The 20655-nt window shown below is 33.6% G+C and overlaps 1 long non-coding RNA gene across 1 annotated transcript in view; it reads right to left on the reverse strand.

Annotated features, from left to right (window-relative positions):
* The window catches only part of LOC145694934 (uncharacterized), a 224903-nt gene that overhangs the window by 135677 nt on the left and 68571 nt on the right, over positions 1-20655 (reverse strand). Inside the window, exon 2 of the long non-coding RNA XR_014133074.1 lies at positions 3122-3179. This is a non-coding gene — a long non-coding RNA (uncharacterized LOC145694934). The remainder of the gene's footprint in view (positions 1-3121; positions 3180-20655) is intronic.

A 20655-nucleotide genomic window follows, 5' to 3' on the forward strand; every position in this document is an offset into this window, starting at 1 on the left:
TCATCTAAATTGTAGTTACTTCTTAGTAGTAAAATAGTTTATTGGCCGTAATTCTATAGAAAGAAGATTTTGAAATATTGTTTTGATAATCTCAAATAACTATAATCTGCATAAGTGGTTTGTCAAAATGAAACATCAGTTAATTAGTAAGTCAACTGATTCGAGGTTTTCCTTACTCTGAAGACACGAAGCCACTTCCAAAATCCATATCATGTGCTAAGTTTAATATGGCGCGGTTTATACAACAAAATCTGCAGTTGATTGGCATAAAAGGTTTGCAAAACAACCCAATATAATAACAATAATAACATTTTTTCTATGAGTATCAAGATTAATTTCATCAGTACTATTTAGTTGCATAAGTATTTGCATGGCTGTTTGTCCACATGTGCACATATCATAAGCGGGACAAGAAGTTAAAATCATTATTTCCCTTTGCGCTTGCTGATATGTACACTCATGTCCAAAATGATTGTCGCATATCTGTAACTGACTTCTTGTATAAGAATGTAATTTGATAATGATTTTGCAGGGTACTTTTAATACTGACACTAGGCCTATGTGTATAATTGGGAAATGTATCTTTGTGGTAAATTTCGTAGGAAAAGAATTATAAATACGAAAATTAGAATGAGTAAAACAAAATGTTGCTAAATGGACAAGAAAGTTTTATTTTCGTTTTATTGTTCTTATTTACTGCTCTTTTGACATGAAATTTGCGACATACATGTCTTTGCTGATTATACACATACTAGCATTATAAGAAATACCGGGCGAATTCGTTATCAAATTATATTCCTACATCAACATATTTATAGAGATGCGACAATAATTTTGGACATGAGTGTACATGTTGTTGAAAATGTGTAATAATTACCTGATCTATTAGATAATACAATGTAAAAGCTAAAATATACCTGAGTTATCATCTTTCACTCCTACGTCAACCGTTTCGAAAAGAAAAACCAAACGAAATAATTATAGAAATAAGCATAAAGTGGGCAATTGAGTATTTTTTTCTTACGACTGGATGAAATCTGATAATTATGCTTCATGCGTTTTATATGAATAAACAACAAATGAGTATCGTTTCACAGTGTGAAGCTAAGGCTTCCAAATTATGCGAATTGCAGTACCGTGCCGTGAGAGAGGCGACGGCCCCTGGCGCCGAGGTAAGGGGGTGCAAAATTCGGGAGAGAAAAAGAAAAAAGAAGAAACATTACTTGTAATATGTGTATGGGGGCGCCGTAGTATACTCTCGTCCCGGGCGCTGATTTTCCACGGCACGGCAGTGGCGAATTGAATATTCAAACTTGAAGTAGTGCATGTATAAGTACTGCATTAGTAGTGCATGGTTACAATGGAGTAATAATATCAAAGATACAAAAAGCAGTTTCTCGCTATCAATTAACGTTTTTTTATGGTAATATAAGTTTACACCGATATTAAAACCGGAAGTAACAGTAAGTTTGAACCACTTCCTGTTTTGGTAGAATGTTGTGGATATAGTTATGTTGTCTTGAGACGTTGAATCGTTTGAAAAAAAAAAAAAAAAAAAACTTTTTGCTATTTGTTGCTGTTTTCGTTCTATGATGTTAAACGTTGAAACCCGAAATGGCTAATTTTCACCATTTCCGATTTGAATATAAGGTTAACGGAGCAGATGGCACCTATTCTTGGAACGCTGAATCGATTTCAAAAACCATATCTTGATAGTAGCTACTTACCCGTTTTTGTTCTATTGAAATCAGTATTGAAACTGGAAGTAATAATAAATTTGAACCACTTTCGATTTTGGTACAGTGTTGTGATTAGTCATAATATGCTGTCTTGAGATACTAAATCGTTTGAAAAACATCGCTTCTCGCTATCTGCTTCCGTTTTTGTTCTATAATGATAGACATTAAAACGTAAAATTGCTAATTTGAACCACCTACAGTTTGAATAGAGAGTTAATGAAGAAGACGGAACATATTCTTGAGACACAGAATCGATTGTAAAACCACATCTTGATAGCATTTACCGTTATTACTTTACGGAAATTAGTATTGAAACCGGAAGTAATAATAAATTTAAACCACTTACGATTTTGTTACAATGTTGTGAGTAGTTATGATATCTTGTCTTGAGACACTAAATAATTTGCAAAACATCGCTTCTCTCTATCTGTTCCCATTTTCGTTCTATGGCGATTATAAACATTGAAACCGGAATAGTAAATTTGAATCGCTTCCGGTTTTGGTAGAGTGTTGTGGATAGTCATAATACGTTATCTTGAGATGCTGAATCGTTTGCAAAATTCCACTTCTCGCTATCTGTTACCGCTTTCTTTCTACGGCGATAAAACTTTGAAACCGGAAATACTAATTTCTATCAGAGAGTTAAATAGGGAGTCAGTGGAGGAAATGGAACCTATTCTTTGGACGTTGAATCAATTGAGGAGTTTTTTTTTTTTCAAAACTCGATAGAGCACAAAATATTTTTTTTTACAGGCATTGAATTTTTGTTATTATTGCACATAACCTCTATCGAGTTCTGACAAAACGTTCATGATTGAGTATTCTATAAAGACAGAACATTTCGAGATTTGCCAGTTCTGACTTCACAGCTCGATTGATAGCATAAATAGCATACCTATCCCATATATACCTCCGTTTCTCAAAATTTGCTCTACCGAGTTTTAAAAAAAACGGTCCTCATTTGCAAAAAATTGTACCTCAATATCTCTTACCGTTTTTGTTCTGGTACTGAGAGGGCGCGGTGGCTCGGTGGTAGAGCGTTCACCTCCGGTGCTTGGGGTCCCTGGTTCAATCCCAGCTCGCGCCGTGTGGACTTTGTGGTGGGCAAACACCGTGCTCGTGGGTTTTCTCGGGGTTCTCCCGTTTCCTCCCACTTTCTTCATTTCATTCATTTCTCATCTTCACCGTCTCCTTAGCCTAACCGACATAACCGTGGAATGCAAAACTCAAAGATTTCATTTTTTTTTTTGCTTTGTTTCTGAGACGAACGGACGGACAAAGCCGTTCTATAAGAGTTTGAACACTGGAAGTCTTATATATGACAGTGGTTAAAAGTTAATAAATAAAAGGTGTAACTAAAGAAACTAATACAAAACGCTTACCTAGTTTCTACGATCGGCATAGCTGATGTGTTAAATCTTGTAGACTTCGACAAATCATCTGAAAGAAAGAACATAATGAATTAGTAAGGAAAGTACTAAAATTACAAACTTAACCCAACTTACCCTAACAAATTAGCTTAAATGGTACCTAAACTAATTACCGCGATATACTCAACACTGGTTACTTTGTGAATACAACGAGCTGCATGGGACTGACTAATTGCACAACTACAGATACTTCGATACTAGCAATTTATTTACCTTATGAGGATGCGAAATGGAGGAACAACAAAGAATTTCCGTGAAGTACAAAAGTTTGTATGCGGTTTCTCGAATTTGTATGTTAATGAGTTGATAAAGCGCGTATACGTCGTGTTAAATGTAATTTTCTAGCAATCCGAATAATAGTTGTCATTATTTTGTTCCCATTTTGTTGTTTTTGTTGTATATAATTTCACACATGTTGAATTTACAAACGTTTGTGTAATTTACTTATATCCAAAATAGCTACTAATGCAACTTGTTTTGCAGTAAAATCTTTGTATCATCATTTTACACTTAATATTTCATTAGGAACTCTTAATGTAAGCTAAGTGCGATTCCAGAATTAATAGCTGAACAATGTGATTTAATTATCTTTATTTCCATCGGATCCACAAAGAATCTGGAGCGTACGTTTATTTCTCGGAAGCAGGTCGCTGCGGTGGCGCTTACATGAATTTTACCTGACCCAAATGTGACCGGCTCGAGTTACGCGTGGACCGGCTCGAAGCTTGGACCCTGTTATAGATACGTTGCGCAGCCTCTGCCAATCGTCAAAAGTCATCGTTGAATTGCCTTTTGAACGAAAAACCTTATCCTAACAATATCCGAAAGACGTCAATGAATGCATGGTGATGAAGTGCCTGACATAGTCAAGTGCAGAGAGAGCCACCAAAGAGAGGGTTGTTTCACGTGTGACCCAGCGTTATTCTACAAGAGAAACTATTCTTCCTAAAACAGTTTTAGAATAGCTCTCTTCAAATACACTTACAAAGCATTAGCACTATATTCTTAATTTACTGTTTAGTCATCAGGAACTCAATGCTGTAATACTATACCACAGATATCGAAAAACAAAATCAGCATTAACTTTTTTTCCGGAGGCGGTGAGTCGCCATGTTTACATATGCTAGACTGCTGCTTTGATTCGGAATTAAAATCCAGGACTTGTCAGTGGATATAATTCTATTCAAAAATTGAGGATATTGTTCCACTCGTTGAAGAAATGCCTGGCAACATTGAACGCGACAGGTCACTCAGTGAACATGCCACCTATCTTGCAGCAACACGAGACACTTTCAGTTGTTTCCTAACAATTTCGTGATATCTTACTATACGAACATTCAGTTCAGTTGTAATCCACGAATAGATAATCCTTTCTTCTGTCTTATTCTTCTCTCAATAATCTATCTTTTTTTTTAATAATCTCTCTGTTTCACAATGTTCTCATCACTTTATCCTGTACATTGCGTTTGCCTCCCTTAAAATGCTTCTACCACCTGAATACAGCCGATCTGTCGATTTTACCATACACTTGTTTGATCATCTCAAACGTTTCCTGACAATCTTTGCGTAACTTCACAGAAAATTCAACAGTGATCATCTGTCTGGTAAATAACTGTATATCATTCTGATCTGCCATTTTAATACATGTTACAGTTGTACTTTTCTAGCGAGTAAACAAATGATGCACGTTGGCGTTACATTAAGAAAGCATGTCATAGAGTACTTTCACATCCTACATCACACACAGAATCGGCGTAGTGTTTCCATTCCACCAGTGTCCACCAATTTCGGTCTATCCCTCGTATTATTATTATTATTATTATTATTATTATTATTATTATTATTATTATTATTATTATTATTATTATTATTATTATTATTATTATTATTATTATTATTATTATTATTATTATTGGGCTGGGAAGGAAACTGAAAGAGACTTGCATATATATAATTTCTAAAATGTGTTTGAGATTCTCAGATATAATGTGTAATATACATAATACGCAGTTCACTACAATTTTAATTTCCTTGTCTGTCTGATCACAGTGATCCAGTGTTTTTTAAAACTTTTTTTCTAGAGGATACTACTTTTATTGGTCAGAACATTATACTGACTATCCTTCTCTTGCCTTTCTCGAAAGTAAATTTACCATTTTTTACAAAAACAAAATTGAGTATAGATCAATATGCTTATATTTTTGAAACAGTAACAAATGAAATTCATTTAATTTTATATTGGCACAAGCTGAAATACCCATTCTTTGCATGGGCCAAATAAAATATCTATGTAAGCAAATTGAACAACCCAATATATATATTTTACAGTATCGGTCATTTAATATATATCCTCAATTTTCTACTATTTTTACATGTCCCAGTAAACGCCCCCTGATTCAAACTTTGAAAAACAACACTTCGTTTTGGTCTGCGGCCTTGGCCAAGGCACCCGTGACCAAAATTTCGTAACTCTCGGTCCATTCGTCTGGTCTCCAGGCCGCGCACAGAGACAAACAAACTCTTTATTTTATCTGTATTATCATAGATTAACAAGAAGAAAATATATACTTATTAGTTTTTTTTTAAAAAATAATAAACTAGTAAGAACACTGTATAATAATAGATCTACGTAAACTATTAGAATTTAAATAACATTTGCTTTATAAAATTGTATTGAATTACATGAATTACGTGAATTGAATTACATGAAATATAACCTATTATTTATATAATTTACACCTGTTTGAGGTTCTCAATTATAGTTTGTTATGGTACACATTTTACTTGAATTTTATTTTTTCTCCCTTTTGTTCCACAGATAAGAGTACCACAAGGACATTTCTCGAAGATCACTATTTGAGAAACCCTGCTCCAAACTATAACCTGAGATAAAAATTTAAGTAGTATATACTATACTAATATATATAAATTTCGAACTTGAGTTTCAGTTTTTGAAGTCTTTTTTTTTTTTTTTTTTTTTTTTTTTACTGTGCAACTCCCTCATTAAAATCACTTCTACATGTATCTACATGTATAAATAGGAGATATTTTCAATACATAACCAACCAACAAACTACTGCTGCTGTTGCTGCTGTTGCTGCTGCTACTACTATTACTCTACAACAACTACTACAAGTACCACTACTACTACTACTACTACTACTACTACTATAATAATAATAATAATAATAATAATAATAATAATAATAATAATAATAATAATAATAATAATAATAAGTGTGATAGCTACATATACGTATATGTATATATAGCATATTTACTTGAAAAAATCATTAAATAAGATGATGTGAAACTAGGAAAATAGGTGTAAACTGTAAACCATCAACCATTCTACTCTTTATGTGAGTAGCGTACAAATTAACTTACAGTATTGTATCGACTTAATGAATTTGCAAAGTACATGATTCAGTCTTTTCATGAGCACATTTGTTACGTGGCCCAAAAGTAGGTATACACCTCTGCATTGATCAAGTATAATATTGTAGCTTATAGGTTGATTTGCTTCAGTTGTTCCAAGCTTAATATGTAAGTAAAAAATAAAATAAAATAAAATAAAATAAAATAAAGAACAAATAAAGAAACTATGGATAACCATAAGAAATTATATAAAATGTAGTGAGCTGATCAGTAGGGTACTGTATCCCTACTTTTGGGCTACCCTATATATCCTTAGGGACGGGAAAAAAATATTTTCACGAATAAGATTTAAAATTTCCACTAATTTAACACCACATGATTCTGCTTTTCAGGCTAAAAAAGGCATCAATCACTGACGAAAGTAAACAAATATGAAAAAATTGATTGAATGAGAATGCGGAAGGAAACGGAAGAACTTCGAGAGAGTCCATGCACATGAGAATGTGTCCTCGGATTGAAGTGATGCCCGAGATTCTCGAGAAATTTCTCGTCTCGTTCCTAAAACGAGATGAGAATTGTAATGTTTCTTGTCTCGTCTCGCCTCTCGTTTCGTAAGCAATACTATTCAACAGTAAGATTTGGAATAATGTGCACAGATTTAAAAAAAAAAAAAAATTATGTTTCGCTCTTCCACATTAAACCATAATCGTAATGTGCTGTATGAGGTTCTTTGTGGTTAGCATTCGCACATTTGGCGTGAGAGACCCGGGTTGGACTCCCGGCGGGAGCTCATGCTGTTCGGATTCCACGTTAAATGGTAGGTCCACGTCTCGTATAGCCTCGGTGTTGAAACGGACGCTAAACTCAAGTCAAGTTATATACTGTATGTATCTGTTCTTCTTCAGCATACAAAGATAGAATATTTCTGCATCTATCCATAACTATATTAGAAAGATTTTTATCACTAAAATAACAGTCGCACCAAAACATCTCCAAAAATATAAATTTAACATGTCTCACCATAAATATGTAAATTTAATAGAAAATTTGGGTTTCTAGAATGCTGAAATTTTTGCAATTTAGACCTAATGTTTTGTCCAGCCCACGGATATACAATAAATGTACGATTTTTCTTTTCAACCCCATGAGTTAGAAGAACAAATGTATCTGTCCTGTCCATCATACCACACTGAGAAAAATCCTTCTTCCGGACAGTGGTATATTATACAAATATACGGAATCCACATGTTTACTACATAAATTTGTATGGAGTATACGTTATGCACAAACTACATACGTACTGCTTTTTTCCCGTTTAGATGTTAGATTATGCCGCTCCAGGATGTCTAACATCTAACAGTCTTCCGAATATTACATACGTATAGGCATAATAAAGTCCATCTGTATGTGAGACCCTTACCGCCTATATATAATTCTTTCATTCATACGGAGAAGTACGTGTAGATGGAACATTTATACGGGAAGTATTATACAAAATATGAGTTTTTAGTTATACGTTCTCTGCAAGATATTACATACAGTCTTCAGTTAAGTTCAAAAACTACAGGATTTATGTATATAACCTACGTTTTTACGTACGCCACATACTTTTTATCCTCTGTGTTTACCTTCTTGGATCGGAGACGACTTTAAACTGTGAAAACATTTTCTTTAAGCCTTTTGATTACCAACCAACCAACAAAGCATGCAAAAAAAAAAAAAAAAAAAAAATACACTTACTTTCAAATTTTCATAGTACAGGTCTCCATTAACCTAGCCTAGACACATGAAACCAGTGATAATTTCAGATGTGGTGGTCCGGGAGAATTTCTTTTCCATCAAAACAACGAACCATATATCCTATCGTATTCATTGTGGACTCCCAATATTTTCGTAATACTACTTTTCACCCCAGTGTATTGAAATTTCCCTCCCAGGGAGAATCTTATGAAATCATCACTGTGTGAAACAACAGGATACGTAGAATAAAAGGGAGATTCGCACGATAGAATATGAATATAGTACTATATTATACTCTTAGATTGCCATTGCTGGTGTTTATTTATTGGTTTATTTTTAATTTATTTGGCCGTCTTTAAATATGGTTCGTATTTTGTCTAACTGCACTGCATGAATTGGCCATCACTTTCTTTTTAACTCTACGTACTGGGCAGTATAGTATATAATGCAAAGGAAAACAATGCTTAATTTCGTGCCTTTTAAAAGAATCAAATAAAACACTACAGTAGCCAAGTAAGTGCATTCAAAGCAAATATTGAAACACTTAACGGTCGATATATATACACAGTGTATAAGGGCAAAGGAATGGCTAAAATCCAGAAGAAGGGTATTAAAAGAACACAGACGCGAATATTGTTGGTAGTTTCGATGCTGGCATTCCTGAAGGGGGGAAAAATGAGTGTAGCAAGTGTGTGTATTGAGGAGAAGGAGAGATTGTGATGGTAAGAGTAAGTTGTGGGTGGGATCACAACCAGAGAAAGAGAGAGGGAGAGAGAACGAAATTCTAGGAGTTTATAACTTGGTCCATTTAACTCCACGCTCCCCGACCAGCCAGCATGTCTGGAGAAGACCAGTGACTACGGTCGTCCATCTTGCACGGGCTGGGAGAAGGGGCGATAGAAAACCTTTGAGGGAAATGCACACACACACACATACACACACAAACATTACGTATATGCATATATGTATATGCATTTGGCTGCTGCTGTATTTTGTGTAGAAACGATGAGGGTCTGCAAGAAGGAAGGTGTATGGAGCAAGCGAGGATCAAGTGATCTTTTTAGGTCCACATCACATTTGCCTTTCTATATCCCTTCCACACCGCTATAACCAGCATCAGCAGCCATCATAATGTCTGAACTTCCCCACCCCTTTTCCAGTATCCTCCCGTCTGGCTCTCCCACTGGAATGAGAGAAATGTCGAAATCCCAGCGTCCTATCAACCCATCCCATTCCCTTTTCCTTTTTCCCCTTGCCGTTTCTATCATCCAGCCAGCCAGCCCTTTTTACGTTCACTGTTAATGACGTCCGCCATTGTGGAGGAGAGAGAGAGAGAGGGAATGCTCGACAAAACTGAAGGATTTCAACTTTGGTACTACTACTGCACTGTTGAGGTTTTCCTGTCAAACCCTGAAATATTTGATTCGATCTCTTCTTTTTCTTTTTTCTTTTACTTTTTCTCCCCGTAAAAATTGTATCAATTTAAGAAAACAAAAGGGGAAGATGTGTTGATTGTAGTCTGGCTGTTTAAGAGATAGCCTATATAAGATTTGAGGCTTAGATAATTGAAAATTGGTTCTGAAGAAAACAGTACCAGAAAAGGTTTTCGTGATCATAATACTTGAAGTGCGAGGGAATTTACCAATTAAAAAAATTTTCTTCCTTCATAAGCTTCTTTGTCCTTGTTAAGAATATTCAATGATGATTAGGAGAATGTGGGGAGAAGATGTTATTAAAGCAATGTTCTTAATCTTCATGCCTTCTTCTCTACTTATGCCTTCTATCTGCGCGTTTGAAAAAAAATAAATGAGGAAACGGTATAATTCACTCTTGTAATTTTGTGCAATTTTGTTAACGATATTTGAACAGCATTGCGAAATAGGGCTTCGTAATATCCGGATTTAGGTATATCAACAACACATCGAATTTGATCGATATAAGAAAAATAGACATAAAAAATCTCGAAATCTCGAAGTATCAAAAGTATCGAAATGTTGTAATATCGAAAAATATCGTATTAATGAAATAGGAAAATATCGATATTATCAATAGATCGATCATTAAAGGTTTTTGATATCAATATTTCGATATTTGAAAGTCGATTGATTGATCGATATGTGTAGCACAACCCATTGGCATAAAAATATTGAAATATCGCATTATCGAAATAGGAAAATATCAAAAATATCGAGATTAACGATAGATCGATCATTAAAAGCTTTAGATATTGATATTTTGATATTTGAAATAATCGATTGATTGATAGATATGTCGAAATATAGCACAACATTATTGCTAGGACGAAACTATAATACTGTATAACATAAAATACTGTACAACACACTGAGAAAATTATTCACTTGCTGAGTGAAAGTTAAAATGTAAACTCGGTTTCTAATAGCCGAATTTGTGTTGAAACTACCCTTTTTGAAGAAATTATCTGGGTTACTAGTAACCGAGCAGTATTCGGTTGGACGATACTTTGCTCTTTTAATCTATTTCTTGGCTTCTAGTTACCGAGCAAATCGGCAAAAAATATTTTTAACCAATTTACTCGGTTAATAAAGCTTCTGAAAAACTTGTGTAAAAAGCCATGAAGCAACTTGGAAGAAATCTATATACGAAGTTTCAACCAAATTTTCCCCCTTTTGGGAGGGCTCTAACTGTGTTGAAATGATATTACATTCTCAGTAGAGAAGCAAGAAATAATACTATTGTCCTCAAAGCATAACGATTACCCATCTTGGTAACTGAGCATGTTAAAACATTATCCTACTGATCTGTGGTTCAGTGGTTCGAATCGTCTCAAATCCGTTTCTTAATATACTGAATGTATTCGATTAATTAATCCTTTTGGTTGGATGAATCAACTACTCGGTTAAATGAGTGAAGATTAACTTGCCGAATCATATTCGGCTTCAGTAACCAAGAGCTCAGTGTGCTATATATTTACAACGTAATCGGCTACCACCAACCGAATTTTGGCTAATTTAACTCTGAAAATTTTCTTAGAGCATATTCTCACAAGGAAAAGGGAGTTAAGATGAAAGTTGTGTTATTAAAATTTTAGAATGGGGTCAAGAATGATATCTTTCAAACTAGTTAGCAATTAGAAAATGGACATTTCCACTGATTTTTTTTTTCTTATTGCGCTATAAAATACTTGAGAGCTTAGCCGATTATGAAAAACATTTCCATTCACTGATGCATTGGTTCTAACTAGTCGAAATTTGCGATTGAATTCAATTTGTTACTCATGCGCTTGAAATAATGACAGCCATCTTTGTACGCTATCTGTCCGTTCAGGTGAAATTGTCTGCGCCGCTCAGTAGGAAAAAACAACATAGAGAAACAAACGATGCATGTTTTTCAAGTGTGTACGACTTAATAAAAATAAGTAACAGAACTCAAGACTTCTTTAAAAAGTAAACTATTTGTCTATTTATTTATTACCAATTATTTGAATATATTTGAATATCTGAGAACAAAGTTGTAGTGTAATGTAATAAGTTTAGAAAACATGAGCCATGGCAACAATTGCAAAGTGCCAGTTGATATCTTAAAACATGCTGTGAAAATTAGGAGTGTTGCCAATTTGAAAGATCGAATAATGGACGTTTGGTGCACATTAGAAGCAGTCCTAAACTCACACTGGTTAATTATAGAAGAAAATAAGCATACCATTGGCTTTTTGGGAACATTTGCTATTAAAATGAAGTGTCACATGCTATGGTTTTCTTTTTTCAAACTTCACTTTAATTCAAAATGGCGGATTTCAAGATGGCTGTCGTCAAGAATATCCTTACCGTATCACTTCCCTCTAGACATAATATGTATTACCGAAGCTTTTCTCCACTTATTAACATTAATACGCGGGTTAGAAGCGGAGGTAAGGGACTTTCGCACATAGTAAGTGAACAATTAAATGCCTGTAACTTTTCTCCAAATGAGTGTATCTCAAAACTAGCTTCACCATTGTCTTTCTGATTAAATTCTAGCCCGAAATTATGTATCATATTACCCTATTCCCATTTAAAAACCTCGACCTTAATACAAAATGGCGGATTTCAAGATGGCTGCCGTCAAGGTCATACCTACCGTACAACTTCCCCCTAGGCCTTATATGTATCTACATAGTTGTTCTTTCATTAACGCTCCGTTTACAAAGGTTAGTAAGGGACTTCTGCAGTAATGTCTAATAACCACATCACAACTCTTAAAAATTATATAAAAAAAAATAGAAAACATGCACCATAGCAAAAATTTCTGTCATTACAAATAATACATATATGTCCTCTATCAGCTAGAAAAAATTCATTGAAATCGGAGCCGGACAATTGGGTGATGTCCCTTGTTAGCATGAACGTAACCTTGACTATCTTAGTATGCATGTGAAATATTTCCTTGTGTAGACGTTTTGAGAGTCATGAAATGTGTTATCTGTTGAAAGTCGTTATTATTTCGCTCAAATGGGTAGTAATGCATTTTTTTTTAATAAAATGGTATTAGATGGTATTAGGTGTATTAATAACTTATTACTTCTTACATAGTCTCAAAATGTGAGTGCCAATGTATGGTATTAATACTGTCTGATATTTAAATTCATACATAATATGAAATGATTTATACTAACTACAGTATATAAAAAATATGTATACTAACTTCATAACCAAGGTAAAACTCAAGAACTTATATGGAATTCCTGCTGGTGTGTGTACCAATATAGAGAAAACTGAAATGTGAATTACTTGAAATATCACGTAATTTGCTAAAGATTATACGTTTATTTCAGTTTCGCTGTTCTTTCAACAAAAAAGTGACAACTTAAAGATTTTTTTAAAAAAATCTGTGTATACTTCCGCTTTAAAGAAGACAGAATAAAACATTTGCAACTTCCTATGCAGTTGTATATCAGTCTTAAAGAAATGAAATATTTTCTTTCTAGCCGTAATCGTGTGGTAACTTTTTTTTTTTTTTTTTTTTTAGAAGACCTGTTGATTAATAAAGGTATAAATGCCACTGGGCGAATGGAGCGAACGACTATTATCGTTTCACGGAGGCATTATTTCTTGTCCCACTACCTTCAGAGAGACTTGACAGCTATAAAATTTATCCTGAATAAATTTTCCATAAATATTCACGAAAGAAAAGAAAACGCAACGAAAAACATTAAATATTAAATCCTTTCTTCTAAAAATAAGTAGAAGCCTACCTCCTCATTGTATTATTTCTCTATCTTATACTATGTATTATTATTATTATTATTATTATTATTATTATTATTATTATTATTAATAATAATAATAATAATAATAATAATAATAATAATAATAATACTTCTTAAAAATATAATATTAAATAAGTAAATATCTGGGAAACTAACTTTGAAAGTGTAATTGTCAAACTGGTTTTGAACTCAATTACCGTGGATATTTGTACTGTTGACATAGAGCCTGGTTCACCACTTCATATATATGAAGTTTTTTTTTTTTTTTTTGAATTTGTAGAATCAAATTGTTCTGTGGGTTGCACATTTCTTTGTATTGGGGATCTGAATCTACGACAAATAACTAGTTCAAATTTCGATATAATGACGTCATCAGCTAAATGTAAAAGTCTTGACAATTTTATGTCCCTCGTAATATTCCTAATAGCATTGGCCAAACCTTAGATCTTGTTCTCACAAATCTCTCAAAAATAACAGCTCAAAGAGAATGCGATCCACTGGTAATAGAAGATAGATATCATCCTCCCCTTCTTATTCAGTTTGCAGCATTGTATTCAACCAAACTTTAAACAGTGCCTAACACAGTAAGTTACAATTTTAGGAAAGCAGATTTTGAAAAACTTTACCGAAACCGATTAGTGGGGGATGCTGCAGAATATTAAGGATGTCAATCAAGCTGTGGATCTATTTTGTGAAGTACTGTATCAAATATTTAATGATTGCATTCCCCGTAAAAGAGCAACTAATAAAATCTACCCTACATGGTTTACCCCGAATATTATTAACAAAATTAAACGTAAAACTTATTATAGTAAAAAAAAAAAAAAAAAAAAAAAGTCGCCTTAGTATAGGCAACATTAAGTACCATGAAGAGCAATTCCGTCAACTGCGTAAAGAAATTAAAGCAGAAATAACTGTTGCATATAAAGAGTTTTTAAGCAGCACAGAAGATAAATTAAAAGATGATCCGAAATTATTATGGTCCTTCATTAAAAATGAATCGCGTCATTTGTCTTCTAATCGCATACAGTACAATGGTCACGATCTTACTGATGATAGGGACATAGTTAAGCATTCGGGCAACATTTTAGTTCTGCCTATGGCTCCTTAAAAGCGGGCTATAACGTATCGAGCATGTCTCTAAATGATCGTTCCAGTGCTCTTCTTGATATATTTTCACTGCCTTTCATATCCGAAAAAGAAATAAAAGAAGCAATAAGGAAGTTGAAATCGAAAACAGCAAGTGGCCCAGATAGGATCCTAACGTACATTGTGGAAAGGCTGTTCAGATATATATTTTACAACCTCTGAATATTATATTTAATTTATCTATAAAAACATGTACCTTTCCTGAAAAATGGAAGGAGTCAGTTGTATGTCCTATCCCCAAAACGAACTCAACTAGTAACATTGAACAGTTCCGACAAATTTCTATCTTATCTGCGTTTGCCAATGTGTATGAATATATATAGCATAAGCGAATAATGGATCATGTTAAACCTGTATTGTCTGTCAGTCAACATGGATTTCTGAAGGGCAGATCTACTGTATCAAATCTAGCACTAATAGCAGACTACATTTCGAAGGAACTTGACAAGCAAAAACAAGTAGATATCATATATACTGATTTTTCTAAAGCATTTGACGTCATTGACCATGACATTCTCTTAAACTAATTGGCATTCTTTAACTTCTTGAAATCAACTCTGCAATACTTTGCTCCCTACCTTCAAAATCGTAAACAAACTGTACTGTATCGAAATCATAAATCTAAAGTCTTTCATGCAACATGTGGAGTCCCTCAAGGATCGAATCTGGGACCTCTACTTTTCATTTTGGCGATAAGTGACCTTCCTGAGTGCTTTCAATTTTCTAGAAATCTACTCTTTGTTGATGACTTTAAAATATTCAACAGAATTAAAACAATTCAGGCATGTTTAGAACTTCAGAGTGACTTACAAAATCTTGAAATTTGGTGAAAAAACAATAAATTTAAGTTAAATGTTCGTAAATGCAGATATTTAACATTCACTAGAAAAGAAGTATATTCCATATAATTATTCAATATTCGGGAAAAACTGAAAAACCTTGATTTTATAAGGGATTTAGGAGTTTTTTAGATTCAAAATTATCCTTTATTCAACATATCGAAACTATTTGCAAAGAAGCCTATAAAAATCTTGGATATATTTATCGAGTCAGTAAAGATTTCCAAAATGACCAAACTTTAATTGTGCTGTATTATGCATATATCAGGTCGAAATTAGAATATTGTAGTACTATATGGAACCCTAATATACAGAAATACTCATCCTTGATTGAGCATACTCAAAATAAGTTTTTAAGACTTCTTACATTTAAGAAAACAAAATTCTACTCGAAATTTGAGTGCTACATTAACTTTGTTGAAAATTTTAAATTTGAAACATTAGAACTCAGCAGAAGAAATATTAATTTATTATTTTTACACAAACTCTTTCATGGAAAAATAGACTGCCCTGATCTTAACGAACAAATATGTATCCAAATACCATCCACTAAATTGCGCACTTTTTTTTTTTTTTTTTTTTTTTTTTTTTTTTTTTTTTTTTTTGTATGACAGCGAAAACAAACGTCTTAAGCAGATCTCCTATATGGAGAGTTAGTGCAACATACAACAGGTTAGTTAAAGAAAATTTCAACCTTGGCGTACTGGCAATGGACGTAAGTAGTTTTAAGAAGTCTATTATTTCTGTAAGCCGAATGTAATTATTACCAATAGTTCTATTAATCTATGTAATCTATATAATGTATATACTATGTAACACTTGACCTGCTCTTACTTCACCTTAACTTCTAATCCTGTATGGAAGTAACCACTTTTTGAAATGAGCTTTGCACTATGGTTTAAACATATATGTATTTAATGTTGTCTGGGTCGTCACCACGCGTTCTGACGTGGAAAAGTCTTCATAGAAGATTCAGGTAAGGGCGGAGATACTAAGTGTAACAACAACCAGGAAACAATCTCATCGCGCGGACACTGAACACCGCGACTTCGCTATCATCTGTGGATTATATATGTATTGATTAATTAAACTAATAAGCATTAAAGAAATCAAATGTCACAGTAACAGGGAGACAAATTTATGTTCTAATAGAATTACAATAACTTTTTGTAGATATATATATATATATACATTTACAGATTTCATGATAAATGTTCTCAGATTAAATTTTGGCATATAACATCTTCGAGATTTCACTATAACCATTTCTCAAAATGTATTCCGACTCAAATTTACATATTTTGGATATATGTATTTTATGCGTTAATAGAAAGTTATTCCTTAGAAATATGTGTACAGCTATTTGTGTAAGCAATTATCGGTATGTAGATCTCATTCCTCTTTGTTCAACTTATTAAAAGGTATCACTGTAGTATTCCAGAATTATCACTTCGTCATTGTGCAGCAGATCTACCGGGCATTTAATATATTCCATCCTCATCATATTTTACATCCATAGACATCGTCGGGTTCCGTTTTATGAAATAATTGTTTCATCTAATATCATAATCAATATCTTCATTTAAATATTACATACTTATTCATATTTCATTATAACATTATCATTCATAACAATCATTTTAGTTAATATAACCCTGTCTAGAATTCTCGTGTCGTAATTAGAATAATAGAATAATATTTGTCGCCACTAAACCATGAATCCTACTGTTCACAAAGTCGAATTTGATATTTCGTACGAAAGAGGCAAATTATAAGTTTATTAACATTCATTGTCTTATACCGATAGTTAAGTAGTTTGAACTGTTACGTCAGGAAAATATGCTCTAAAGATATGAAATTTGTATATAAACAGTCTCTGAAACAGAAATTTTGATTTAAGTATTATGGATGATATCTACATTTTAAATTCATCTAGGTGGACTACGATAAGAAAGAGAAGGGCCTAAGCCCCTAGAAGAAACTTTTCTAGTGTGTCATGTTGATTGCTTCTTGGCCTGTCATCACAATTAATTACACAATTTCAGCAATAGAAAAAATGAAATGAAATCTTTAAGTTTTACGTCCCACGGTTATGCCGGTTAGGCTAAAGGAGACGGTGATAATGAGAGATGAGTGAAATGGTGGAATGAAGAAAGTGGGAGGAAACGGGAGAACCCCGAGAAAACCCACAAGCACGGTGTTTGTCCATCACAAAGTTCACTTGGCGGGGGCTGGGATCGAACCCGGGACCCCAAACACCAGAGGTGAACGCTCTACCACTGAGCCACCGCGCCCCCAATTTCAGCAATAGAATCATATATTAACAATTTTACGTTCACAATATGAAGATTGACTCCTTTCTACTATTTTGTATTAAAATTTGCTTTGAACACTATTTCGTTGGCACTTTTTTAAATAATTAAGATTGTTTAATTTAATAGTCAAACATTAATAATTCTTCCTTTCTACATTCTATCTTTATTTTTTTTATAAATATTTTAACCCTTTCACAGAGGAAGTCGACTTTTGTCGACAGAACCAAATTTCCTTAACATGCGAATGTCGACTATAGTCGACGTGTTAAAATTTGTTTGTCCGTATCTTGGCTTTGTCGAGAGTAGTCGCCAAAGTTGTACCGTTCATTTTTGTTTGTGTTCTATTGTTTTCGATAAACAATAGAAATCACACAGAAAACCTTTGGCGACTACAATCAACAAACCCAAGATACAGACAAATTTTAACACGTCGACTATAATCGACATTCGCAGGTTAGGGAATTTTTTTTCCGTCGCCTTCCATAGTGAAAGGGTTAAAGTACATAATTTTTTCCTCTTCTTCTTCTAGCAATTAAATTATTCTTAATTAATTAGTGTATTAAATAGATAATTAGTAATTTTGGTGCAAGTAAATAATAAAGTAAATACAGTAGGAAATTACGACCTTAGAAATATTAAACAAACGACAACTATTACGAATTGCATAACATAAACACATTAACTTATAAACTAATTCTGTAAATAAAATAAACTAAGTCTCAAGTAACAAAAAAACAGAACTGTTAATGCCAGTAGTGGGACATAATTAGGCCTGTGCCTGTTGTGTTATATGTCAACAAATTAAATTAAATTAAATTATATCACTCGCAGCAGAACAGGCCTAGCGTCATTTAATAGCTGATAGTTGACTTAGGTTACAGAGAGAAAAATCGAGGGCATTTTGAGTGAAAATCTGTTTCCGGCTGCAGGTGGCTTTCCTGGTGCTGCTCCTGCTATGGCAGAAGATCTGCAATCTGTGTTGTGGTTCAGATTTTGTGTGTGAGGCGAAAAATCTCTCGTCTCGTGTATCAACCGTACTGAGCACTACACACCGTATCATATTATGACTTTGTATAGTTAGATTAGGATTTAGCGTCCCTTTCAGTAGCGGGGCTATATGAGACTTGGATCTACAGTCTAAAGTGAGATCCGAACCATATGAACTCCCGCACTGAAGACGCATACTCTAACCATGTAGTCACGAGAAGGCTCTAGCGTTAACGACAATTAAATATAAGTACTGCTTTTGTGCGGAAAATGTCAAGGAAGTTTATGTTGGTGGTAGTAGAAAGTTATGGACTTGGAGGCAGGGGAATGGACACTCCTGGAAAATGATTGACCTGAAAGCAAACATTATTAATAATAATGACCAAGCGTTGTGTATTTGAATATCCACCATATTCCTTGTATGTTGCTTTATTTGAGTTTTAATTTGGTATGCTATGCTTAACACACATTGGTTCCCAGACGGTGCATTGAACAAAAGTTTAGAATTTAAAAATCAAGAAGCATTTAATTATTAGTTAAAATTGATCTTTAGACATACTGCACAAGTCAACGCCTGGAGCGGCAGCAACAATGTTCAACACTACAAAAAAAAGTTCTTACTTTATATAAACTTATAGTCTTACACTATCTTAATTTATATTATTATCAATAAAGAAGTCAATTAAATATGTCGTGGCCTTCAGCAAAGCATGCCATCCGTGAAAGAAGGTTGAGTACCATTCCCTTACACAACAACTATGAATGTGGGCTCCAAATCACAGGCTATCATGCAATATTGGTCGTTCGCCATCATACAATCTCGCCTCAAAAATAATTTTCTCACAAGACTCAGACTCCGGCGATGTATTATGTCGCTTTAACTTAACTATACAATTATGTAATGTCATTACATTTGCCAGTTTTCCATTGTACAATTGTATTTTTAGGAAAACTCACCACACACCACTGTTGAAAATACCTACATTCAAAGAATTATGAAAAGAGTTATTAAGCATTTTTGCTTGAAATAAAGATCTTAAAGCAGCTAAACAAAATTCAAAATTTATTTCTGCTTATGATTATGAGTATATATAGTGACTTTAAGGAGAGGTTGGAAGCTAGCACAGGTCTTTCAAGCGATCTATGACTCGCTTCTCCTAACTTCTTCAGACAGGAACGTACGCAAGGAGTTGATCCTGGGGGTTCGGACCCCTCTCCCCCGAAATTTAGGCTTTTATATAAATTCAGTCTAATTGTAGGGGTACTTTTACGAATGTTAATATAATTTATTCTGAACTGAATTTGGATCTCTCCCCCGGAGATATCCTGGGAACATGTGTGTGTGTCACAAAGTCCAATCGTGTTACACAAATATTGAGCGGAACCTTGCAAAAAATAATGTAAAGCGGAAAATTGGTGAATGATAAAATTGTAGCATGGTAAAAGCAGAACAGTGAGACACTCAATGTTAATAACTGCATTATTTGTCAGATGTTAGCGAAAATTTCATTTGCTAAGAGTAATAACTTAACAAAGGTATCACAACCGGTTCAAAATCCTAGTTATCAGATAGGTCTATTGCAATTTTAAGCGTACTTTTTATTTTTTTGGAAAAGGGTTAGGTATATGCAGTAAGTTCCTTATTCATCAGTTTTATTTCCGTAATTCTAAGATTTTGTAATAAATCTCCTAATCCTAGCCATTAGAGAGTTACGCCCTCTCTTTGGCACAGAATTGACTACACTGTTTAAATTATTGTTGGATTGTCTAAGTGCAGTTATATTTATGAACAGTATTGTAAACCTGATAACAAACAAAATATTAAGTAGGAAAAATATATATACATCCTAA

This window comes from Thermobia domestica, chromosome 9 (genome assembly GCF_964235325.1).
Source record: "Thermobia domestica chromosome 9, izTheDome1.hap1.1, whole genome shotgun sequence".
Taxonomy (NCBI): Eukaryota; Metazoa; Arthropoda; class Insecta; order Zygentoma; family Lepismatidae; genus Thermobia; species Thermobia domestica.